General features: G+C 43.9%; 1 protein-coding gene across 1 annotated transcript in view; it reads left to right on the top strand.

The window, feature by feature from the left end:
• The first annotated feature begins 582 nt into the window (after positions 1–582).
• large2 (LARGE xylosyl- and glucuronyltransferase 2) overlaps positions 583–26,497 on the top strand; it is a 100,521-nt gene continuing 74,606 nt past the window's right edge. Inside the window, exon 1 of the mRNA XM_056278956.1 lies at positions 583–880. The gene's annotated coding sequence lies outside the window, so the exon portion shown is untranslated. The remainder of the gene's footprint in view (positions 881–26,497) is intronic.

The following is a 26,497-nucleotide window of genomic DNA, read 5'->3' as shown; positions in this document are numbered from 1 at the left end:
CGCGCGCGCTTGTAGAGTGGTGTTTTATGACTCAGTGTGTGTGTGCGTGTGCGCGCGCGCTTGTGTTGCGTGTATGTGTATGTGTGCGTAATGGTGGGCAAAAAAGAAAATGGAACGCTGCTGCTATTGGCTGAAAGTGTGCATGGGGGCTGGGCTTAATGTGGTGGGGGAGGGTCAGTGCGCCGCTTCATTCTCCTGCAGGAGCTCAGTGGTGAGCAGAGAGTGGAGTGTGCGCTCAGCCAACGGCAGCACATGAATGAGAGAGGAGGATGGGAAATAGAGAGCAAGAAAGAAAGAGCTTTATAAAACCACAGACAGGTTGTGCCTGCGTGTTCCAGCTCTAATCCAGCAGGTTTGGGAGAGGCACTGTCAATTTATCCACTCCAGAGAGGCAGACCAAACCCTGTCTTCCTCAATCCAGGCAGGTTACTTGATCTTGGGGGAACTCTACACCGACTCAGCCCATTTCTCTGGAACTCAGGAACTGACTCGTGTCGTGTTTGCCCTCTGCCTGGCTGGTTGCCTTGTTGTGTTGTGTTGTGTTGTGTACGCGTGTTTGTGCGTGCGTGCGAGTGCCTGCGAGCGTGTATGTGTGCGTGCGTGCACGAGTGTGCGTGTTTTTCTGGGTATTTAATGTGCACAGTTGTGTTTGTGTGTACCATCCACGCAACGGGGGTGTAATGTGTCTTGCCAGGGAGTGGTACTTCAGTCATACTCATACAGCCACCTTTTGGATGTGAGGGAAAGTGCCAATGTTCCCGGCAGACCGTTAAAGCCCCGATTCTTTATGGATTTTGAAGGGTTCGCAAATCCCCGGGATTTGGATACGGAGTGATTCACTCAGCTCGGAGCCACAGTGGGAGTAACACCTTCAAAGCAGGTGAGAGAGACTTTCTGCTTTCACTGCCTGTTTAGTGGGGGGAGAATGAGCTGCAGTGTTGTCTTAGATGGATAAGACTGTTTAAAATTCAGTTTAAAGCTCTCGCCTCTTCAAAGGTTACCAGAAAGGGAAGCCGTGTGACTGTTCTACCTTCGTCTGTTGGGTCCTTTTCTCCAGCAAGTGGATGGGCGCATGTTTTTCCAGTCTAAAACACATTTAAGTCCGCATGTCACAGGGCTGTGTATAAATGTGAATGGTTGTGTGTTTCTGCGCGTGTGCATGATAGCCCACAAACGTGTGTATGCAAGATTTGTGTGTGTGTGTGCAAGTGTGTGTGTGTGTGTCATGCAGGTCCATGACAGAGGTCGTTGACTAGGTCTAATTGAACCACATTCTGATCCGCTGAGCCATGCCCGACATTCAGCAGCCGGGTGCTGCCTCCTTTTGGCTCCGCTCACATAGACGCTGGGCACGGACCCACTGCATCCGGCGACTTCCAGTACCTCCACCCCGTACCTCCGCCTTCGACCTTGCCCAAATTAACAATCAAACACACACACACACACACACACACACACACACACACACACACACACACACACACACACACACACACAAGCTACGTGTCATCACACAGTGTAATCACTTAGGTTAAGCACAACAGAAAAGGCGGCACATCTGAATATGCACATGTATGCCTGCTCACACATGCACGCACACACACACACACACACACACACACACACACACACATTTAGGTGCGCAGACCCAGGGTTTCGTTGAAACAGCTGTTACTTTTGCAACACTTGGCTGCTGTTTTCCTTGTCTTCACCCCGCCTTTCCTACCACCACCATTTCTATCACACCATCAGCCCACCCCTTCAACACACATTCAAACCTGACCCTGTAAACTGAAAGTTAAGAGTCCACCATTTGGCATAATAAAGGTATTTACTGTTTAATTGATATATGTTCACCCGTTATATGTGCTTTAGCTCGACATATACAAACCCGCGTGTTGTATTTAGGGGATTGATACTGAGATCCTTTTAATCCTTAAAAAAAGTATAAAACTGTATTTGCATGCTGCTTTATTATCTATTGTCTCCTTGTACCCCAGCCTTTTCTCCCTCTTTCTTCTTTAAGGAGAAAAACTAATAGTGTGAGTAAATACTTTGCCCTGCACATCTCAGAATAACATTTAAATATTCACCATCTGTTAGTAAACCCACAGTATGGCACCCTGCTGTAATACGCACTAACTCCCACTCCTTACACTTGGCCAACTCTCTCCCATTCGTTTGACCCACCAGCACTGCTAGGAACTGTAAAATCCAATTTAGGAAACGCAAAACACCATTAAGGATTGTGCAGAAGTCAGTAAAGTGTATGATTGACATTCCTGGTGATTTTTCCCGAGTTGAACTTCCTGCACCCAGACCAGTGGTTAGCAACAAGCTGCAGCTGTGTTACCACAGCCTATTTCACACTCGATCTCTAGCACCTTATATTAAGGCGATATTGGGAGTAGGTGGAGGGAATCACTGACACAAGGCTTGCACTACCAGATCATGTTTACTTTATTTGGTTATTGAAGTGGCCCTGTGACGGCCTGGCGGCCTGTCCAGGGTGTCTCCACGCCTGCTGCCCAATGACTGCTGGGATAGGCTCCAGCATCCCCGCAACCCTGAGAAGGATAAGCGGTTCAGATAATGGAAAATGGATGGTTATTGAAGTGTGTGGACATGTGGATGAAAAACCTGCTTAAAGTGGCTCTGACTCTCTACTTGAACGAATATGGCCCATGTCCTTCATTAAGGCAGTTCTGAGATGAGTGACAGTTTGCCTCCTCTCTGCTAACGTCAGCAGAGATTCCACTCTGTCGCATAATTGCATGTGTGATTATGAAGGTGTTTGTGTAAACACAAATAGACCTCACTACTGGTGGTCCGATGTGTCGATCAGGCTGTGCTGTGGGCTGGTGGCTGTGATGACAGATGGCAGAGTTGGTGATTTACCATACCTAGTGTGATAGAGAGAGAGAGAGAGAGAGAGAGAGAGCAAAATGTACTGCGAAGAGAATGACATGGATAGAAAAAAGAGCATAAATAAATGATGATGACACTGACAGAAGTTACTCGTATTAAAAAAACAGAAAAATCAAAGAACTCAGAGTTCTGTGAGAAGAGTCATCCTTTAAGCTGCCTTTGACACAATTTGATCATAACAACTTTATGAACAGCATAGAAATTATGATTCACGGCTTTTAGTTGGCTCAGACACGCTCTCTGATAAACAGATCCCTGATGTTTTGGGTAGTTTTCTACACTTCCTAGTGCAATTTGGATGTGGTGTATCTCAGGGTTGTGGGATCTGTTTTACTGCGATAAGCAGAATAGGTTAAGTTGTGTGTGTCTGTATAGACTAGTAATAGAGTTAGTTAAGTTATCTTGCACTGGATAATGGGATGTCTACGATTGTTACCAGATTCACTTTTTTTTGGTTTGGACCCCCCCCCCCTTTCTCCCCAGTTGTACCCGTCCAATTACCCCACTCTTCTGAGCCGTCCCGGTCGCTGCTCCACCCCCTCTGCCGATATGGGGAGGGCTGCAGACTACCACATGCCTCCTCCGATACATGTAGAGTCGCCAGCCGCTTCTTTTCACCTGATAGTGAGGAGTTTTGCCAGGGGGACGTAGCGTGTGGGAGGATCGCACTATTCCCCCCAGTTCCCCCTCCCCCACGAACAGGCACCCTGACCAACCAGAAGAGGCACTAGTGCCGTGACCAGGACACATACCCACATCCAGCTTCAGACATGGCCAATTGTGTCTGGAGGGACGCCCGACCAAGCTGGAGATAACACAGGGATTTGAACTGGCGATCCCTGTGTTGGTAGGCAATGGAAAAGACCGCCATGCTACCCAGACGCCCCCTTGATTCACTTTAATAATAAGTCAGAAGTTGTTATATTTTACCCAGTACTATCCTTTGTTTTCTACCTTTAAAAGTTGACCTCAAGAAAGTAAGAACCAGAATAATAAATCAGTCTTATATAGCGCTTTTCTATTACTCAAAGTCACTTTACAATAAATGGAGTGAAACAGAAGTAAGAAGAGGGCTTACATAATGTCCATATGGTTTCCATTATTTGTTTTGGAATCAATTTTAGAATATCGATCGCATTCGGTAATATAAATGGATCGGTCCATTAGTGTTAGCTATACAGCTAAGGCTCTTTTTAAGAATCGAAAGTCTGGACTAAACAGGTGATCATGTATTTGCAAGGGGTTGTATAAGTGCTTTCCTGTTTGATGGTGTACTTATCAGATGCTGCATTGATGACCGGAGCATTAAACCTGTCTTTGCATCCTATAGAGTCTTATTGTTATAGCTGAGTGGGCCTTAATGGAGTCAGCAGCTCATTCGTTTATCTAAGCTTATGGTTTATTAATATTGTGTTGTTGTTTTTATTCTACAGCACTAAGTACCTTTTGTGGGGAAATATTCATATAATAATAATAATAACTATGATTAGAAAGATAATGAGGTAAGAATTAGAAGATTAATTACAGAAAAAGTCAAAAAGCTACATAAAGTGATTTCAATGATAATAATGAGTGAAATGAGTGAAAATACAAGGAGTTTTACATCACCTTCCCGTCCCCTTTCACCATAAATTGTAACCTATTATCTGCTTACCGTTATGTTATTCTTTCCATTCAGTCGTCTGTCTAATTGGCTGGCCTTTCTCTCTGCAGCAAGCAGCAGGAAGACCGCAAATTTCATGAAAAACTAAATTAGTTGGTGAAAACTGCTGATTACACCCATGGCTGACTATGAAAGGCCTCTTCACTATCAGTCCATTTATCCTCTGTCTATCTTCTGTCTTTCCATCACTGGTCTCACCCATGCTTTCCTTCTTCATACCTTGTGTTCATCCTCCTCTTTCTTATACAGTACAGACCTCTCATCCCTCTCTCTTATCTCTGTCTCTGTCTCTGTCTCTGTCTCTCTCTCTCTCTCTCTCTCTCTCTCTCTCTCTCTCTCTCTCTCACTCTCTCTCTCTCTCTCTCTCTCTCTCTCTCTCTCTCTCTCTCTATCTTCTTTATTGCTAATGGTTTCTCCATTAACCCCACCTGATGACAATGTGGGTAATTTCAAACATATTTAATGCCCGTGGCCGCACACAATGAGAAATAAGTAACATGTCTGGCCAAGCAGAAAGAAGCATTAGCCTTGCCTCTCCACTTTCACTTTCACGCAGACCCCCCACCACCCACTAACACACACACACACACACACACACACACACACACACACACACACACACACACACACACACACACACAGAATTATACATATGCAATCAGGCAAGGGCACACACATGCAAACTGTGTTTCCCTTAATGGAAGATGCTGCCAGGAGGCTCAGTGAAGAGTGTTGCATGGCTAAGTATGTTAGCACCGCATGCTCACTGTATGTCCTTGCTGACATCTTTTCTATACTGAACATTTATTCAAACACTGGCCTTGGATCAGAAGAGATTTTCTTTCTATCGCTGGCTCTCGCTCTCTCTCTCCTCTCCTTTCTGTCTTTCTTTTTCCCTCTCAGCTCTCTCTTTCTCTATGCCTCTGCCGTGTTGTGCAACAGGATGCTTTAAAAGAACCAATCAATATTCACTCTGGTGCAAGTAGATTGGACTGCACGTTACTCCCTCCTTTTCCACCCCGTCTGAGAAAATAGGTCGACCCACATCCTGCAGATTCATGTGCTGCCTTGTCACCTATTTAAGAGCATATTATTAGATGAAATATGTTGTACTGTAAGTCAATGTCTATATATATATATGTGTGTGTGTGTGTGTGTGTGTGTATATACATATATATATATATATATATATCACTTCTATGAAAAAATAGCTAGTTAATGTCATTATTTGAACAAAATAGCTGGCAGACATAGCACTTGATATTGTTTGATTGACTCACATTACAGTGGGGATGGGAATTACTTTGCGTACAAGAATTTCTGGCCAGCGTTTTTGTTTTGATGTAATAGACGAGGTAAGATGTGTGGAATTTGTTGGCACACATACAAATTCTACATAAGGACTGATTGGTATTTCGTTGTTATAAGTTTATTGTGTTTGTGGTTTACCTCCAACATTGCTGAGAGGAGATCTGACAGATTTACAATCTCCCAATCTTCAGAATTCAAGCGTTAACAAGTGTGAGTCTAATTTGACTGTTAGGATGGTGTATATCACCCATTTTACAACACACTGATGCATATTCCGCGTTGATTCATGCCATGTAGTGAAAATGTCACCGGTGGAATTACACTGTCAATTATTTAATCAGGTTCTTGTATTCAAAGTGGGTTTTTTTTTTTGCTCTTCCAAGCTTTTATTATAACACCTACCTACATTATAAAGAATGGTGCTAGCTTGGGAGAAGGGCGAAGTGTAAAAATGCAATCTTGAAGACACTTTGTAATTCCAGTTCCCAAAATGATCGCTAGATTTCACTGCTGTAACGCAGTGTGTAGGCTGTGCCTGCACACTTTGTTTCTGCTTATGTATATTACATTTGGTTATACAACATCCATCACGCAAGGCAAACTCCCCTTTGTGGGAAGATGGCCACCAATTGACTTTTTCTTGATGGATACATCAGCTATGTCAGTTAATTATTTTCAGCTGTAACTCTGCTGGTGGGAATAGTCCTTAAAAGTGATGTTTTCACTGGTGGTGATTCCACATTCAGCTTTCATGTAGTGTGATGTTGTACTATCTGATAGAAGACACCTCACAGAACTATCTGCTAGCTTCTCCTACTCCCAACCAGAGCTTTTGATGCTCCACTGAAGCTGCAGGAGAGAGACAGAAAAGACACTTGAGACCTCTATAAAAGGCATCAAATCATAGAACTGCTCCAACATGTAACCCAGACAGCTCAGCAGGCCTACAACAGGAGTAGTTATTCTACCATCCCCTCTGTTTTATATTAAAAACAAATCCCGGCAAAAGAAAAAAATGGTCATAGATCAGGTCATGTTTTCCCTTCTGTCTCCCTGTTTGAATTTAATCAGTGTCTGACGACCATGCGAGAGCCTCCAATAAGCTGGCTCAATGAGCATGAAGAGGGTCCAGGAAAGAGAGGGCTGCGGGGTTACAGCTAGACCAGAGGCCTGTGTCCAACATGTGGGGACCCGCTTTTCACATTAATAGTGGTCCTGTAGGCAGTGTTTGGGGGAGGAGATGACTGTGGGAGGAGAATGGCCACTAAAGGCGTCAACTTCCCTGCAGGCATGGTCTTTTGTCCTTCGCAATGGCCACTATTCATTTAGATACCTCGTTATTGGATATCGTTGTGAAAGACGGTGGGGCTGTTATGAGACACTTACCTCAGAAGAAATTCTGGTACACCCCAGGGGCAACAGTGGGATCATACTGTAGTCCTCCCCGAAAGTGTTTCCTTGCCGATCCAAATGAGATATTAAAGCCTTGCATGGCTGATTCCCCTGAAGAAGACACCTTTGTCACACATAGCTCACTATGATTGTGTCAGCCCTGCTGGTCCACCCAACATCTCTCCTTTCCATGCGTGAGCCCTGACTGTCCCATGACTGACAGTCCCATTCCAGCCACTATGTTTGATGTGACAGCAAGTGATGTATCTCCTGGAGAGGGTGTGTTAGTTTGCAAGAGAGGGCTTTTGTGACTGTTCTAAGCCTGTTTAGGTGTGTTTATCATGTCTTGATTGACATATTAGGGTGACATTTTGATTGCTAGCTTATATGGCCACCTGTTTCTGCCAGCAATCTACACTAATGGATTACTCAGGTGGTTCTATATTTAGTGGTGGAGAGAAGGAAAATCAGAGAAAGTCTGAATAAATTAAACACAGTAGATTCTGCTCCCTTCCAAAGCACCTTCATTTCCCCTCTCATGCTGTCACTTTGAACCTGCTGGTAAAATATTTATTCCATATATAGCGTAATATCGCTACAATATTATTAACGTTCTCGTTGTGAATTTAGGAGCACCACCTATGACGTTCATAGGAAATTTGGGTAAACCAAATTAATCACTTTCAGATCTGAAGTTGTAAATTCCCGATTACAGGGATTTCTGTCTTTGCTCTTTAGAGGAACATCCATACAATGGCTTTCAGTAATAGAGACATTCATCCAAATCAGAATAAACTTTATTGGCCAAGTGTGCCTATGCATATGAGGAATTTGACTCTGGTTTACAGCAGCTTCTAGTACTTGCATATATCACACACAAAAAAACCAAAAAAAAACAAGAGAGAAATAAATGGAATAATAAATAGAATACTGGAGGTAAACATTTATACACAACAGGTATATCATTACTATACAGGGTTTTATTATGGTTGAATAATTAATAATTTATGCTTATATATTATATTAAATACTAACATAATTTTATCACTTATGCTTATATATTATCTACTCATATATTTTCGTAATGTGTGTGTGTGTGGTGTTAGTGTAGATAGCGGGACCGAAAACTAAAGCACTTATGATCCTAATTCTTTTTGGAGGTGGTAGGTATTGTCTCAGAGAGTAAGGGAAAAAATCCCAGAAAATTAAAATTATGCATAAATATGCAAAATATGCATTTTTCTAAAAATGGCTAAAAACCACTTTTCTCGGCATTTCAGATGATTCTGAGCATCTTTGATTTTTCCACCTATATAAAAAAAAATTTCTGGGACTTAAAATGTTTTGGCATTATGCAAAATATATGCATTTTTGCAAAAATGAACTTATGATCCTAATTTTTTTTGGAGGTGGTAGGTATTGTTCCAGAGAGGACCAGAAAAATAGCAGAAAATTAAAATATAATTATAATAATCATGCATAATTATGCAAAATATGCATTTTCTAAGAATGGCTAAAAACCACTTTTCTCAGCATTTCAGATGATTCTGAGCATTTGGGGGGAGGGAGTTGGAGTGAGGGGGGGTAAACCACTTTTCTCGGCATTTCAGATGATTCTGAGCATTTGGGGGGAGGGAGTTGGAGTGGGGGGGGGGGTTTAGGGGCAGGGGGAAGGCGGTTAGCTGGCAGGATGAAGAGGAGGGAGATTTCGACGGGTGGATAACCAAACCGCTACATTGTAGCGGGGTTCTTCTAGTATACATATATTGTATTATATTATATTATATACTCAAATATATACTCAAATATATACAATGTATTCATCTATTATCTTTTTTCCATTATATAATTATATACTATATTACAATGTAATATTACATACTCATGTTGTAATTATAACAATAACAATAATAATTTGTAACCAGTATGCAGTAGTTGTATGTGTACTTACAATTGTACATTTGTAGTGTACATCTGGTTTAAATAGGTAGTGCACATCGTAGATATATGTAGGTGAGACATCTTGACATGAGGGGGCTATTTACAAATGGTCATATTTACATAATAAGTGTCCATTATTGCACCATGCTGTTAAGTGTTCATGAGAGAGATGGCCTGTGAAAAACTGTTCCTATATCTGTTTGTTTTGATGCACATTGCTCTGTAGCACTTGCCAGAGGGTAGGAGTTCAAACAGACTGTGTCCTGGGTGTGGGGGAGTCTGTGCTGATTCTGCCTACCTGTTACCAGGCTCTGGAGGTGTACAAGTCCTGCAGGGTGGGCAGGGAAACGCCAGTGATTTTTTTCTGCTGTCCTTACTGTTTGCTGCGGTCTGTTCCTATCCTGTTTTGCTGCTGCTCTGAACCAGACCCTCATGAATGTGCACAGGACAGATCAATGACTGCAGTGTAGAACTGGCTCAACAGCTCCTGTGGCAAACCAAATTTCCTCAATTGTCACAGAAAGAACATCCTCTGCTGGGCCTTTTTGAGGATGGAGTTGATGTTGGTCTCCCACTTCAGGTCTATGGAAATGGTAGTTCCCAGATACTTTAAGGTCTCAATGGTTGACACAGGGCTGTTGGATACTGTGAAGGGGAGCAGTGCTGAGGGGTGTTTCCTAAGGTCCACTGTCATCTCCACAGTCTTGAGCGTGTTCGGCTCCAAGTTGTTCTGACTACAACAGAGCACCAGTCGCTCAACCTCCTACCAATATGAAGACTCGTTGCCATCCTGGATGAGTCCGGTGACCATAGTGTCATCTGTAGTTTAACAGTTGGGTCCTTGGAGGAGCAGTCATTAGTGTAGAAGGAGAAGAGGAGTGGAGAGAGGACACATCCCTGGGGAGCACAAGTGCTGACTGTCCATATACCAGAAGTGACTTCCACCAGCCTCACCTGCTTTTTCTTGCCTGTCAGGAAGCTGGTGACTGACAGATGGTGGGGGACAGTGAGCTGGGAGAGTTTCGATGAGAAGATTCCTGGAATAATGGTGTTGAACGCTGAGCTGAAGTCCACAAACAGGATCACTGTATATGTCGCTGGGGCGTCAAGGTGTTGCAGGATGTAGTGCAGTCTCAAGTTGATTGCATCATCCACTGACCTGTTTGCCCTGTAGGCAAACTGCAAGAGGTCCAGCAGGTGTTCTGTGACGTTCTTCAGATGGCCCAACACCAGTCGTTTGAAAGACTTCATGACCACAGATGTCAGAGCGATGTTAATTAATGCCTAAATATCTGCCAACAATAGTGTAAATTAATAAATGCATGAATAAATTAATAGATGGGAAATCAGAATCAAGTCGATGAATGAAATTATCCCTTTTATCTGGCAAACTAGAGCTTATCACTTAGTTTGTCGATGGTGTAAAAGGGTATGTGATTTTCAGATCTACCAAAGAAGGCGAGACACGATGAACTGATTAAAATCTTTCTAAGGCTTAAAATTGAGATCTTAGATTACTATTTGACATCAACTCTGTTCAAAGACAGTAGATATGACTCGAGCTTACTTTAGATGAAGCGTTGCTGTGGTTATGAGTTGGTCCAATGGAGGCCGCTGTAGTCGGCGATGCAAGCTTACTCCTGACTTCCATGCAGAAATTAACCCACAAGTCGAGGTTGCCTGGCAATGATGTCGCGTGTCAGCCGGTTCTTTGTTGATGTCCTGCTACAGGTTCTATTTAGCATACCCTGGGCAAACTTCCTGGGTCCCTTGGCAACAGTCAGATGCTGGTAGGTGAGTCTGGTAGAGCGTCCTTGTCAACAGTCCAGAGTTAGTAGGTGATGGGATCTTTGCTCCGTTGGTCCATTTGATTAATAGTCAAATACTAATCTAATACACTGACATGGTCTGACTCAGTAAAAATAATCTGAAAGTAGTTCAATGGCTGGATGATAAAATTTCCAAAATTATCACATGCGAGATTTTCCTTGTGATCAAAAAGAAAGAAAAAAAAGATCAACTTGGCTTACTCAGTTGAGAGGAGATACGGAACTGACAATTGTTTCAAAAATATGGAAATAGTAATAAAGTTGAGTTGTGCACAACTTTGTAAAATAAAAAAAAGCAAAAATACTAAGCATAAAACAAAGTGGTGAAATAAGAGAAAACTTGGAGAAAAAAAAAGACTTGGAAAAACTCAAAAGAAAAAAAGAAGACTTAAAAGAGCTTTAGGGGAAAAAAAACTTGAACAAAGAAACGGACTTGACTATTCATCCAGCCTTGCTCTTAGTGTTCAACAGGTGGGGTAGATGGTTTTTGCACTGTGCATCACAATCCACCTCCATATTAGAATTCGTTGTGTGATTTTAGGAGAGTGGATTATTTAATTCAGACTATGGGTGCAAACTCACACACCGAGCTGAAACACCATGGCCAATCGATAGTGATTTTAAACATGGGAAGTATACTACAGTGTATTACCTAAGACACCAGGGGGCATATTGAGATGAGCTTGCATGGAAGAATGGATGACAGAGGCAGAGATTTCCATTTTATGGCAATCCCTGTGCCCCATACACCACACGGCCGTGGGAATGCTTTTATTTACAATTGAACAGACAACAACACAACGATCCCCCCCCCCGAGGTTGCAACTGGCGATGTCAGTCTAAGTCACAGTTGTAGCGTCAGTCAGTCAGTAAACAGTCCTCTACCCAGTCCGAGTCAAACTCCCAAACAACATCACATCCCAACATGAACAGAACACCCAAACTCGCAAAAATATTACATAATCAACAACAATCCCAACTCGAATATTAACGGTCCCATGAGTCCTTGCACTCCCCCAGTGCAGATCCACCAAAATTCAGAGCGACTGCTTCCCCAGGCCACTACATAGCCCCCACCTTAGGGGTCAGCTGTCCTCATTGACCCCATCACCCTATACATATTCCCTCAAAAGTTCAGGGTGCCATCGCTGTTAAACAGGCCAACTGGGGCTCACAGGAAGTGCAACTGGGGGAGAGGCAATCTGATTGGCGCTACTGTCCCCCCTTTCTTGCAAACGGAACAATACACCCATACCTTGTCCCCTCACAGGAAGAACTGCCCAAAGTACCATGTGTCATAGGCCCTCTTCTGCCACACTCTGGAGCTGGCCCGGGCCCGGCAGGTGCAGGAGTCACAGCAGTGCACGTGTAGCTCCACATGTCGTTGACAGCTAGGCCAGTAGAAAGACATGGACTGGAGAACCTGGGGACGGAGCACACGGGGAACCAATATTTGCTGGAGGTCATTCCGTCACCCGGGAGCTTGCCACCTTTGGTACACCAACTCGTCATGGAGCTCAAAGTTCTCCCATTGAGAGTCATAGGCCTTTACCTCGAGTCCCAGTGCTGCCACCCTTTGTCCACTGGGGACACCGCCCCGTCTCCAGCCAACCCCTCACCAGTACCAAGGTCATGTCTGCCCCCTGCTGCTGCCTCAGTTGCTGCGTAGTCAATGGGAACCACTACTCCCAAGCCTGGAAGGCCGCCACCATTGGTGTCATCCAGCCCCACTCCTCCTGACGCTGGGAGCAGTGGCACTCCAATGCCACCCCGGTAACAATAGTCAGTCAGCTGGGGTGGACATCGCCTGGATGTTGGCGGCCATTGCCGAGACTGCTGTGGTGGAAGCTGAATTTGGTAGACCTCTTCTACCTGCTTCTCTTCATTGTAGTCGGCCAACCTGACATGAGAGTGGGAGCTTTCTGCTGGGTAAGCCATGTGGAGAGTTCGACCTCGGCCTGTTCAGCTTTGCAGAGAGCCTAGCTGAGGGATTAGGGCATGGTGAGGCAGACATGCTGGTGCAAGTGTTCCGGCATGAACCCCTTCAGGAAAGTGTGGAGGGCCAGCTCCGCTTGGGCAGCTGCGTTGAACTGCGGGTAACCATGTAGGGTGTGCAGCTGCACATCTGTGGCAAAGGTGCTCAGGCTCTCTTCCTCTTGGTGGCAGCAGTGGGCTAGCTGCTCCCTGCTCTGGTCAGTGAAGGGTCGCTTCCCGCATCGCCTCTCCAGCGCCATTATCAGGGCCTGGAGGTCCCGCTGCTCTTGGGGCTAGGTTGAGGAGCATTTGCAAAGCCTTTCCCACACCAGCCATAACCAGGTGAATGACTGGTGTTCTATGCGTAGCATCCCTCCTGGTCGCTAGGGCATGGTCGATGGCAGCAAGCAGCAGGCGTTCCCCTGTATTGGCCCTCCTGTCCTTTAGGGGCTGGTGGGGCTGTGATAAACTGGCGCCATCACGGTGAGCTGGAAAACTTCCATCTCTGGCGGGCTCCGTCTTTTGTCACGCCAGGATTTCCAAGCGCCAACGGGTCTGCTCTATGTCCTGCTCCAGTCTCTGGATCTCCCTTTCGATTCTTCAGCAATATCACACTTCTGACACCAATGCGGCAAGCTTGCATGGAAGAACGGATGACAAAGGCAGAAATTTCTGTTTTATGGCAATCCCCAAGCCCCATACATCCCACGGCCCCAGGAATGCTCTTTTATTTACAACTGAACAGACAACAACACAACTTGACCATCCTGGTAAACAACAGTTCAACATCAAATTGTACAGACTCTTCAATTCTTTTTTTCCAGCTCACATACATAGCCATTTTTGCCTGCCCTGCGGAGATAGATAGATAGATGGGGAGAGAGAGAGAGAGAGAGAGAGAGAGAGAGAGAGAGAGAGAGAGAGAGAGAGAGAGAGAGAGAGAGAGAGAGACTTGAATTGATTAATTCAAGTCATTGTCCTGACTCCTGACTAAGAGAAAATATGTTCAACGTCGAATACACTACTCCCATATTCACCAATGATAAAATGAGAAAGTTCTTTCCTCTTTTGTGGAAAAATTATTGTCTTGTGTGAACTCGTTCCTATGATAAATGGTGAAAATAACCTAAAAAGGTCGTTAAGTGTTCTTGTGTCCTGCTATAAGTTGGAGCATCACGTCAAAAAACACAATTCCTTTGGAAGATCCTCTGGTCTGGTTGGTGTCAATTTAGCACCTTAATGTGGGTTGGGTTGAAGGCCACTTTGCAAACTCAGTTTAAGAAAAGACTCTGCTTCCGTATCTCTGGTGGACGAGAGGGGGAAAGAGACAGAAAGACAGGAAGACAGTGAGACAAAGGGGGTCCTCGCTACATATAAATGATTCTGTATATGAAATTGCAGGCCAATACATCAGGGTTTGGAAAATGAATGCACATGAAAGCGAAGTCGACAACTTTTTTTCTTTAACTTATCATTATGATTTAAATGTTGATTGCACAGTATAATGGCTATAGAATAACGACGCCATCGGCGTTTAGATTGGTTCTTTATAAGCCTCACTTTCACTATTCAATTCTGACTGCCTGATTTTTTTCCCGGCAAATCGATTTACGGCACAGGAAATGCGGCAACCACCCAGTAGCGGGCTTGGCAATGGGGGACAGTGGAAAACCGAAGTAACTGTGGAAACTCTACCCGACAGAAGAAAAATAACGCAGCTGACAGAGGAGGCAAAGAGGGCGAAGGCGAGGGGGGGGGGGGGGGTGCGGTTGATAGAAGACAAAACAAGAGTGAACCTCGGACAGGCATTCACTCAGTGGAGAGAGCTCCGGGACTTGAGGGGATTCCAAACCGGCTTTCAGTTGGCAATATTTCTACTGGATCAGTAATGCTGCGTTCCAGACAACTTGGAAATCGAGATTTTCTGACCGCCTACTAGAAAAGGTATAATGGAACGTCACTCAAAGGCGGAGTTTCTACTTGTAAACGGGGCAAAATCATCTACCGCGACTTAATGGAGAAGCAGTTGTCTGACGTCACACAACAATGGCAGCACCCATGGAGGCGTGCAGTGTTAATGGTAAAACAGCAACTAAGGCAAAGTAAGGTATATTTGCCTGTATTTAATTACAATAATATCTACTATCATATAGTAAAACCTGTTCTGTATGTAAATTGATGAAAAATATGTCGACAATATTATTAAAGTACCCGGTTGTGGTAAACAATCTCTGAAAGTTATCGCTGCACCGAAGTTATTCCCCTGTGCACTGCTGATAAGCCAATTGTTTATACACTTGCCTTTTTTCACGGTCAGCCGTGTTTTTTGTTGTTGTTTTGTTTCGTTGTTTTTTTTTCATACATACCTTTGGCGCCGTGCACCTGGAACGCTTAGAGGTCGGAAATTTCAACTGGGAAATTCCGACCGACGAATTCCGGACTTTGAATGGAACGCAGCATTAGTTACACAACCTGCCTAATTATTAATACTACCGGATGTTTTACTCTGCTTTATCATAGCACTGAGATTGGGGTTTCTAGTTCAAATTGGGGTTTATTATGGTTCTTTTTTGCTTTGGACAGTAGCCAGGCTGCTAGCGGTGAGTCATGTTAATGTAACCTACAAAAAGACTCATTGGCCGATCGCCAGCGGGTCAGCCCCCTTTAGTCGAGCGATTAGTGGTGTCGCCTCGTGGTGTAGTACAATACTGGATCGAATCCCGCAGCGGGCGGAAATATGCTCGGTTACATTGGTGGCAGCGGTGGGATCCGGAAGCGTGCAGAACCTCAGAAGTCTCTTCGTAGCGCGGGAATAACGAAGCGCGAGCTTCCGGGAGAGGGTGACTACTTTAATTTACAAAAAGACACATTGGCCGATCGCCAGAGGGTCGGCCCCCTTTAGTCGAGCGGCTAGCCATGTGCAGCACAACCGTGGACCGAATCCCGCAGCGGGCGGAAATAACGCTCGGTTACATTAATAATGCTACCGCTAGCTAACATCCATAAAACGAACCCGATCTCATCGCTATGATAAAGGCAACCGTAGAATACTGGCAGCAAGTCAGGCTGACTGGATCGATCTAACGTTACTTGTTCATGTGAAAATCAACAGATTGTCTTAATAATTCATCAACATTTGTGTAGAATTGAAATAAAATTCGAATCAGAGACTTTGCCCATAGATATATGAATGATGATTGTGTGTGTGGGCCCTGTGATGGACCGGAGACCCTATCTGGCGTGTCTCCCTGCCTTCTCCCCCATTGCCTGCTGGGATATTGTCTGTGACCCTAAAGTAGATTGAATGAATGAATGAACTAATGTTTTATTGACATTATTGCATGGGTAGGGGTAAATTAAGCATTATGATTTACAGAGAACATTAAAGGAAGGTGAAAAACATACTCAGACAGCATTTGGCCATGTATGAGTTTTCTCCAGGCTTGTTACAGGTGTGAGATAGATGGGATTATGATTTATGAACAGGCCCTTTGAACAAGCATGTGCTCATGCGACATTTTTTGTGGAGGACAGCGGTACATCCTTTCAGTCATAACCAACTGCCCTCTGGCTCTTCAGATCACTTTCCTCTGTCTCTGTTGTTTCAGTTTACAAATTCCTACACCCCTCAAACACCACAGCCTGCAGTCCTGCTTTCTCACCCTTGTCATTACCTTCACCATCATTACAAACAAAACAACATCATTGTCATCATTACCCCCTCCCCTGTTCACTCTCTCTCTCTCTCTCTCACTCTCTCTCTCTCTCTCTCTCTCTCTCTCTCTCTCTCTCTCTCTCTCTCTCTCTCTCTCTCTCTCACACACACACACTCTCTTTCTTGTTCCCATTCTCTCTTTTTGGGCGCTCTCTCTGCTTCTCTTGTTTTCGCTTTCCCCCTCCTTACATACCCTCTCCTGCCTTTCCTTATTTTCCCTTTTGAAATTTGGATCTGTTTCTCTCCCCTCTCTCTCTCCCTCGCATCCTCTCTGGTCCTGAGCAGGGTGTAGAGAGGACAGAGCGGGAGGAGAAAGAAAAGGGATGCCTGGGGCTGGTGAAGGCTTCCTCCCCAGAGACCGAACAGCTCCAGCTGCTGGGTTTCTCCAGCAGGCTTTGATGGCTTCTCCAACACCGCCACATTGCTTGTTCCTGTTCAGTCTCTGCAGGGGCCGTAGCTTCATTTCAATTACGTTAATACGGTTGCACATAGGATTTACACGACATAAAATAAAGTATGAAGTGTCAAATGGTAATGAAGGCACTTAATTCTAAATGTGGATGCTGCGCATCTTTAGCTGAAAGATGAAACAAGACTATAAATAACAGATGGAAGTATGTGATATATCTAGAAATGCATCACCTCACCTTACCTCACATCCAACAGAATTTATACCAGCAAACCCTCACCTCTCTTTCTCTCTCTCTCTCTCTCTCTCTCTCTCTCTCTCTCTCTCTCTCTCTCTCTCTCTCTCTCTCTCACACACACTCAGACACCAGAAATACACACAAATGCACATTCACACACATTTACATGTACACACACACACACACTAACCCTACCAGTCCCTCTTTCCCTCTCCTCGCTGGCTCACTCTCTGTCTGTTTATCTATCTAGTTCGCTAGCTATCTATCTCACCACGTCCTACCGCCACTGAACCTGAATTGATTTTATGATGATTTTAATGCCATTTCTGTATAAGCTGTGTGACAAATGGCAGCCCAGCACCAGCAAAACCACTCTTCTCTGTACCAGGGAGGCCCTGGCACCATGCTGAGCAAGGACAAAGTCACAGCTAATTTGAGGGAACAAGAGAGGGGGAGAGAGGGGGTGGGGGCAAGGGAGAGAGAAAGAGGGGAAGAGAGTGCAAGAGAAAGAAAGGAAGGGGGAGAAAAAGAGGTAGAGTAGTGAGATGGAGGGAGTTAGAAAGAGAGGCTATTAAATATTTCAGTGAGGTCAGTGGGAGCAGAAGCTCACTGAGTGGGGCGGTAGTTCGGGGGAGGGGGGTAGCACACTCTCCCCCAGTTACAGTGGGATACGGAGGGCTGAGCTTCAGCAGACCACATGCTAATATGTCTTAGCTGTATTTTGTACACACAGCAGTGATGTACATTAAGGCATGGCCTACTTCTATCCCCCGCCAAGCTTCTTTTTGGAAAGTTTCCACCACTCAGCTTTCTCTCTCTCTCTCTCTCTCTCTCTCTCTCTCTCTCTCTCTCTCTCTCTCTCTCTCTCTCTCTCTCTCTCTCTCTCTCTCTCTCACACACACACATACACACACTCACACACACTCATACCCTTAACCCCCATCTCTGTCTTCCTTCTTTTTAGTTCACACAAACTCAGTTTCAGTCAATTAATTTTGAGTTTGGGAATAAGAAAAGCTGAAAAAAATGCCAAATTTGACAGAAAATCTTGAATATTGCCCGAGGTGGGGAAATTAGCATGTCAATAAAGAGAAGATGTTAGAAACTGAATTTCAAAAGAAATGATGATGTAGAGGCTAAAGCCATTAGCCATTACTTAACGTGTTGAAACACTACCCCCCCCACACACACACACATCTCTTGATAATGTAGCCTTGTTGCTCCCTGTGTGTGTGTGTGTGTGTGTGTGTGTGTGTGTGTGTGTGTGTTTGTATGTATATATGTATATACTATATAATTTGCATAACACCAATTGATGGAAATACATGCAGATTTGTGTTTTGTTTTGCTGATGTTTCAGAAATTCGCTTTAAGTTAGGAGGAGTTTGGGATCTTTTGGTGACTGTGCTGTAAATTGTTTTGTCAGATATTTCAGGGAAATCCCAGTCAAAGACGAACATTTGGAATAATTACAAAGCACATTTTCAAATTTTCTCGCTGACGGTCTCATTTGGGCATGTTGGTCATATAGAAGCATCACAATCAAATCGATGCTTGTATACGACTGTCTTCCTTCTTTTTCTTCAGTTGTATAGGTCTTGGCTTTTCACTCTCTTTTTCTCTCTTCCCAATGCTCTTGGTCTCTTTTTCTCTGTCTTTCCTCACAAGTGGTGGCAGCTGTTGCGAATGCAAGTATGTTACTTTTTATAAGTTCTCATACCACGGTGTGTGTGCGTGTGTGTGTGTGTGTGTGGGGGGTGAGTCAGGGTGAGTGTGTGAGGGCACCTCTCTGCCTCGTTTCCTACACGCGTTGTGCTCAGCGAGTGTGTGAGTTTTGTGTGTTTGTGTGTGTGTGTGGGTGGGTGGGTGGGTGAAATGCGCAGTAGATGTGGTCGTTTCGTGATCACTTTTATATGCAGGCTTGCACTCATGTTTCTCTACCAGTTGGACTGCTACAGCTCCCTTTTTACCCACTTACGTACCTCAGCGAAGCATCCCCTCCAGTGATACAGATCCTATGACGAATAATGACAGGTCTACTTTTAACGTAAGGCCTAAATAAGGCGGTTGCATTGTACAAGCAATACAAGTGCTTGGGCTTGTATTGGGTCCAGTTCCACAGCCATCTATTAAGAAGCGAGAGCTCAGGCTCAATACATCATCAGCAAATAGTCTCTACTTTGTCAACTGTGACATGTTTTCCTGTTAGATTTCATCAACACTGTAAAATCAATGAATACTTCATCAATACTTGAATGAGAGAGCATGGTATTGGCAGCTTGTGGTCCGCCCACCTGCTTTAACGTCTATAAAAATCACTTACATTTACATTCATTAATTTAGCTGACACTCTTGTCCAAAGTGACTTACATGAGAGGCTAGGAGACAATCAAAGCATGCATCGATCATTGGAGTGACCTCAAAGTTAAGCGCCCGAGCGCCCTGTTTCTAAATCTGACCAGATACAAGCGCAAGACAGCTGTAAGGAATCAGGATAGAAATTAAAGAAATAAGAGTAAAAGTCGTGTTAGTAGGGCTTTTTTATTTCATTAGTGGGTCTGTTAGTGCAATGTGATAAATAGGACCCCATTCATATGTTGTTAGTGCAATATCCGGACATTAAGGTGTTCCCAAAAGACAGATGTAGTAATAATACTTATAAAAATACACTGTGTAGGGCGTTCGGGTGGTGTAGCAGTCTATTCCGTTGCCTACCAACATGGGGATCGGCGGTTCGAATCCCCGTGTTACCTCCGGCTTGGTCGGACGTCCCTGCAGACACAATTGGCCGTATCTGTGGGCGGGAAGCCGGATGTGGGTATGTGTCCTGGTTGCTGCACCAGCGCCTCCTCTGGTCGGTCGGGGGGGGGGGGGGGAGAGGGGGAATAGCATGATCCTCCCGGGCGCTATGTCCCCCTGGTGAAACTCACTGTCAGGTGAAAAGAAGCGGCAGGCGACTCCACATGTATCAGAGGAGGCATATGGTAGTCTGCAGCCCTTCCCGGATCAGCAGAGGGGGTGGATCAACGACCGGGACAGCTTGGAAGAGTGGGGTAATTGGCCGGATGCAATTGGGGAGGGAAAAAAAGGGGGGGTGCACCGTGTAGTCCACTGAATACACAGTAATGATAGAAAAACTCAGAATGCTGATGTATCAATGGCTTGAAGGCCTGTGAAATACAACCAAGTTATTGCACAGGTGTCTCCGGAAGTGGACATGAGGTGAGAAACCAGGCAGAGATTGCTGGAGTGGCGTCTGTGTGACAGCCTGTTGTATGCATGCATACGGTGAACTGATCAGCATTGAATCAAATGATGGTGCCTCTGTTTTGAAAGACCGAAAAAACACCAAGCGGCGTCTGTTGTAGAGCGACAGTAACACGGTTAACCTGGTTATATGCCTGAATTAGATGTTCAGACAACACCTCTCCTCATTGGTGTCTGGAAAAAGAAAAAAAAAGAAAAAGAAAAAGAAAGGAGTGAAAGCAATGGTGGAAGAGAAGAAATACAAAAGTAAGATTTTTTTTTTTGGTTTTGTAGAAAATTGCGATACAAAAAAAAATCCACGTCCCAACACAAAACGACATGCATAACCTATTAATCTTATTTATGAATAATGTAGGCTCTATTTTGCCAACACGCCTGAATTCAGTGCCTTGAGCAAGCCTGGGTGTGGACCGCAGCGAATTGATTTTGTGTGTGTGTGTGTGGGGGGTGGGGGGTGGGCGGGTGTGTTTGCCGTTGTCTGACTGTCACTAAAAGATCAAATAATTGACTCCATCTCTTTGTGTCTGTATGTGTCAATCCATTTCTGCATGCATAATCGATTACTATTTGTTTGCTGTTAGTGTCATTCACATTTTCAGTGCAGAGACAGAAGGACCTACTGTCAGTTACAGTAGCAGCAGAGTGGCAAACATGGAAAAAGGTACTTAAGGTACTAAAATAAGGTAAACTCAAACAGGTGAAATATGTTTATAGATTATGTTGAAATTATTTTGGAAATAGATATAAACTGCATTTTTAAAGTTGTATTAAATCACCATTGAAATACCTACCTAAGACACAATTATGTGTTTATGCCTGTGTTGTATGTGTTGGCATACAGACATATAATGTGGGTATGTGACCTGGTCGCTGCACTAGCGCCTCCTCTGGTCGGTCGAGGTGCCTGTTCAGGGGGCAGGGAGATCTGGGAGGAATAGCGTGATCCTCCCATGCGCTACGTCCCCCTGGTGAAACTCCTCACTGTCAGGTGAAAAGAAGTGGCTGGTGACTCCACATGTATCGGAGGAGGCATGTGGTAGTCTGCAGCCCTCCCCGGATCGGCAGAGGGGGTGGAGCAGTGACTGGGATAGCTCAGAAGAGTAGGGTATTTGGCTGGATACAACTGAGAGAAAAAGGGGGAACCCCCCCCCCCCCAAAAAAAAAGAAAAAAAAAGACAAATGCCCATTGCAAGTTCCCAGAGCCCAAAATGATTTATGTGTGTATGCATGCATGTATGTATGTATTTATGATATTAAGCAAACTGTATTTTTCCATAGCAAGATGGATTTTCAGCATCATGCTGGCGGGAGGGCTTAGTGACACTGGCATTCAATGATTGGTTTTACATTCATCATATAAAGAAGAGAAGGACCACACTCAGGAATATACCAGTCAATAGATTTACTATAATATCTGTCTGGCAAAACACCAAATTTTTCCGGCCATCTGGCCTTCATGAGTGGGTACACAGTGATGTATTTCTGAGTGCGACCCTTTCTTCTTTATATGGTTACATGCATACTGGATAATGCACCAATTGGTCAGTGCACAGTGGCAACCCTACTAATAGATCTGTTTTTACGTTCATGTCACATCCAGTTATGTCATATCTGGTACCGCGTTGCTATCCTGTGGTGCCATTAATACGCTCTGCACTGATCCTACAGCATGGTTTGAAATTGCAACGAGCATGAATTTGTCTTTTTCAATCAGAAAACAAAGCAAAAATGCCTGAAACCATGTGGTAGTCAGTGGAGTGACGCGTCACATGTGCATTACGTAGATGAACATTGCTGCATAGCATCAGTTGTTGTCATTGTAGTTTTCTCTGCGGGAATTTTTAGTCCTGATGTCAGCTCCAACGCTAATGGGAACAGACATGATAACTGTGCACACTCCTCCTTGCTGGCACAGTGTGCCGTATAGTGGCCTCATTACAGCCATGACACAATAATGTTAAAAAAGAAAATCTGACCAGCGGCCAAAAAATCCTAAAGAATTCATTAAAGAATGACATGAATTGGAGAAAGACAAGCTAATATTAGCATTTGCAAAAGTGAAGGGTTGGTATGTTTGGAAGTGTTTTGTATTTTTATTTGACGAATGACTATTCAATTCTGCCTTGGTATGTTTTGTTTTTGTGTGAGAGTTTTATTATACTGGCTGCAAACTAATTTCCGTGTAAGAGACAATAAAGTCACTTTGACTTGACTTTTGACTAAAATTATTAATTATTTACCATAATTATAATCAATTAGTTATTTGTCAGTTGACTAATTGATTATATAGTTTTTGTGAATGATTAATCATTGGATTGTTTTAGCTCTCCTGCAGATCCAAGTGTTTCCTGCCTTGTCTCTGAGAGAGATACGTCTATAGTATTCCTTGAGTATCTTAGTTAAAGTATGCTTCCTGAGAGGCCATGGATGGCTGTGGCCTCTAAGTTAGGGCTGTTTACTGTTGGTTGTTGGTTTTTGGCAGTACTGAGCCATGGCTGCCCTCGCAGGGGGGTGTTATTTTTATTTATTTATTTTGTGATGTGGGGTCACTGGTGGACAATCCATGAAAGTGGAAATTACAACCTTTACTTCCTGGTTTGTCACTACCTTCACTGGGGTACACAGAAATAGACAGAACAGAGACAATGATTCACAGATTGTCTGCAGGTGATGGCACCAGCGGACGCTTTTCAACCCAATTTCAGCAGCATTTCAGAGACTGCTCAGTGTTATGGATGCTGATGGAGTGCTATCACTACAGCAACAGATAATGTTGAACATTGTGATTGTTTCCCTTTAACAAACCTTGTAGTTTGATTTCATTTGTCTTTATATAGTTCGTTAATTTCTTTTTTGGGCTGCCAGCTAGTGCAGTATTTTTAAGTATTTTGTTTAAGGATAACAGAAGGAAAAGCATGACAACCACCATCATAAATGGACCTTTGGGAATTAAATGTGTGTCTATCAGTGGCCTTATTCCCTGTCGATGTAAGATGCTAAAGGCCTGGCTGTGCATTCATAGTAAGTCACCCTGGGTGAATGCAGCTGCAGAACTTATGATGTAAACTGTTGTAAGACCACGTCACTGTTAAGTGACCAGGAAGTTGAGATTTGAAGGGGAAAGAGAAAGCTAAGTGGCTATTCCAAGGTTAATCTTTTGGTAAATGTTGAAGGCAGATTCTTTAAATACACTGAAGGTGGTAGAGTTTGCTGGATGTGTTTACAAAGCCTGTGTACACATTGGCGTATGTGCGTTGGCGCTTCTCTCTGCACCAGTGTGTGAATGGTAACACTGTCCTGTGACACAGTGTGTCTTGATTTGTGTGAAAGCAGGTTTGTCATCTGGCCATTCTGGTTTATTTGACATTTGTTAAGGTAATCCATTTGTTTTAGCATAGAATTACACAAAAGTGTGTGAATTCAGACATCTGTTGTGAATCTACATCCATTCTCATACTAAACATTCAAACATATGTACTTTTTTCAGTTGTTGTTATGCAGAATTGGGTCGGTATCTGGTTTACCGGTCCGGTTTCGTGTACGACCATAAACCGGTTTGATTTTACGCAAACTGACTGAACTGATGTCTGTGAATGTTCTCATTCTTCCAGGTCATGGTTATCCAAAGGAGTTAAATCTAGACGAAGCTAGAAGAGCTAGCTTGGTCTAGTCAGAAAGGCACGAACTGAGGAAGCCTCTTGGATGAGAGGCGAAACGTCTTCACGGATATATACCAAGTCCAGTTGCACTTGATTCAACTCCTTTGGATGACTGAACTGATATTTGTCAGTAGGACATGTTCTAGCAAGTTAAAACATGCCCTGCTACATCAGCAACCTGTGCAAACGGCGTCACAGTACTAAATCCAACTTGCATTGCATTAGTAAGCAATATGGCAACATTATTAACATAATATTAAGTTTGCTTATAAATGGACTAATGGAGCTACTAGTGTTTGACAGGCCATGCACAAACAGTCGAGCCGGTACAATGCCAATAGTGCCAACCAGGAGATCAAATTTCAGTAGAGATAGGAGAGGAGAACATGGGCACGGTGTGTTTGTTTACTTTGTTTGGGGGTGATGAGACGAGATATGGCAGAATTAGTGTCAGTGAAACCGAAAACTGCACCAATATGGCAACATTTTGGATATGAAGCCGACAAAAGAGGTGAGCCAAAGAACATACACGTAATTTTGATCATTTTATATTTTCTTAAGTTGCACTAGGCATAAAGTCTTATTTATTTTGATGCCAGAAAGTTGAATCAGTTCACCTGGACACAACAAACGTTTCATCACTCATCTTATGCCCCTTTTCCACTACATGGTACTGGCTCGACTCGATTCGACTCGGCTCGCAGAGTGTAATTTTCCATTGCCGTAACAGTACCCCCTCAGTGTAGCTGCTGTGCATTGATTTTGGTACCCGCTCCAGTTTTTTTGGAACCCTGACAAAGGTGGTACCAGAAAAGTGGTAACAGGTACCAAAATGCTGGTACTTTCCAGTAATGGAAAATGAAAAAGTTGAGTCGAGTTGAGCCATTACCATGTAGTGGAAAAGGGGCATAAGTGATCTCTTCAGTCTCAACTGACTGCAGGTATTCCCACCCTTATAAACAATACTGTTGCATAACGACCGAAAACAACGATCGGTTTCATATGCAAATTGCTGTGAGCATTAACTACAGTTACAATTGCAATGTGACATACCCTTAGGCCCCTCCCCCTCGGTTCAGGGATGGTCATTCCCTCTTAACATATAGATGGTCTCTTTGACTCCCTGTTCAAACCAGCATTCCTCCGTATCAAGGTTGCACACATCCTCATCCTTGAAAGAGTGGTCCAGTGTTTGGCAACCCTCTGGAGTCGACAGATACGGCGCCACATCTTTTCGATGTTTCTATTAATAACTTTGTGATAATACAGCACAGAAATATGTTTCAAATGTTGTCAGAATCTGTAGTCTCCCTTTTCGATTGCTTCTTATGGCAAGATTCTCTGTGACTCACAGCCAGAGATAGGAGGCTGACAGGCACATACGTGATCTGCCTTTCCCGTTTATAATTGGTGGTTTTGCATGACCGTCTACATTTTGCGTGAAACTAACCAGTCGACACTCAGGAAATCACAAAGGACTTACCCATCACATCAAACTGTTTTGCTTGGCATGGAAATTGAAAACTTTATGGAAACGGTTATAAACGTATTTCAGTTCATTATGTTCTGGCTTGTGTTGTTTCATACAAGATAGTAGCAGTAGTAGTGTCTAGTAGACGTCACACATTTTATGTCACATTCTTGTAATTAAACAATCTTCATGGTTCTTGAAGTGCTGTGGGAATGCACTTTTGAGAACTATGTAGTTTCCCTTGTGGATAGTTTCCAACTCTTCACTTCTTCAAATGATTCCTGAACCTTGGCGGAAAACCACCTTTAAGTGTTATAGTGAGCACCATGTCAGATTCTTGGTATATGAAAACTTACTTGACAAACAAAACAGATTAGAATTCTGACTCTGGTTTCCTCTCTCTCTCACACACAGACATGTGTGCGCGCGCACACACACACATGCATGGAGAGAGAGAGAGAGAGAGAGAGAGAGAGAGAGAGAGAGGAGAGAGAGAGAGAGGAGAGAGAGGAGAGAGAGGAGAGAGAGAGGAGAGAGAGAGAACGAGAGAGAGCGAGAGAGAGACCGACCGACCAACCACCAGAGAGGTGAAGTGTTTAGTGAACTGGAGTAAAATTATGAGCTAAGACTGCTCAGGGCGCTGGAGAAGAAAATGTTACACAAAATTGTACGTCCTTTCCTCTGCACGGTACCGGCTCAG

Source organism: Lampris incognitus, chromosome 4, assembly GCF_029633865.1.
Source record: "Lampris incognitus isolate fLamInc1 chromosome 4, fLamInc1.hap2, whole genome shotgun sequence".
In the NCBI taxonomy this organism is placed as follows: Eukaryota; Metazoa; Chordata; class Actinopteri; order Lampriformes; family Lampridae; genus Lampris; species Lampris incognitus.
This window is presented reverse-complemented; position numbering and strand designations above follow the sequence as displayed.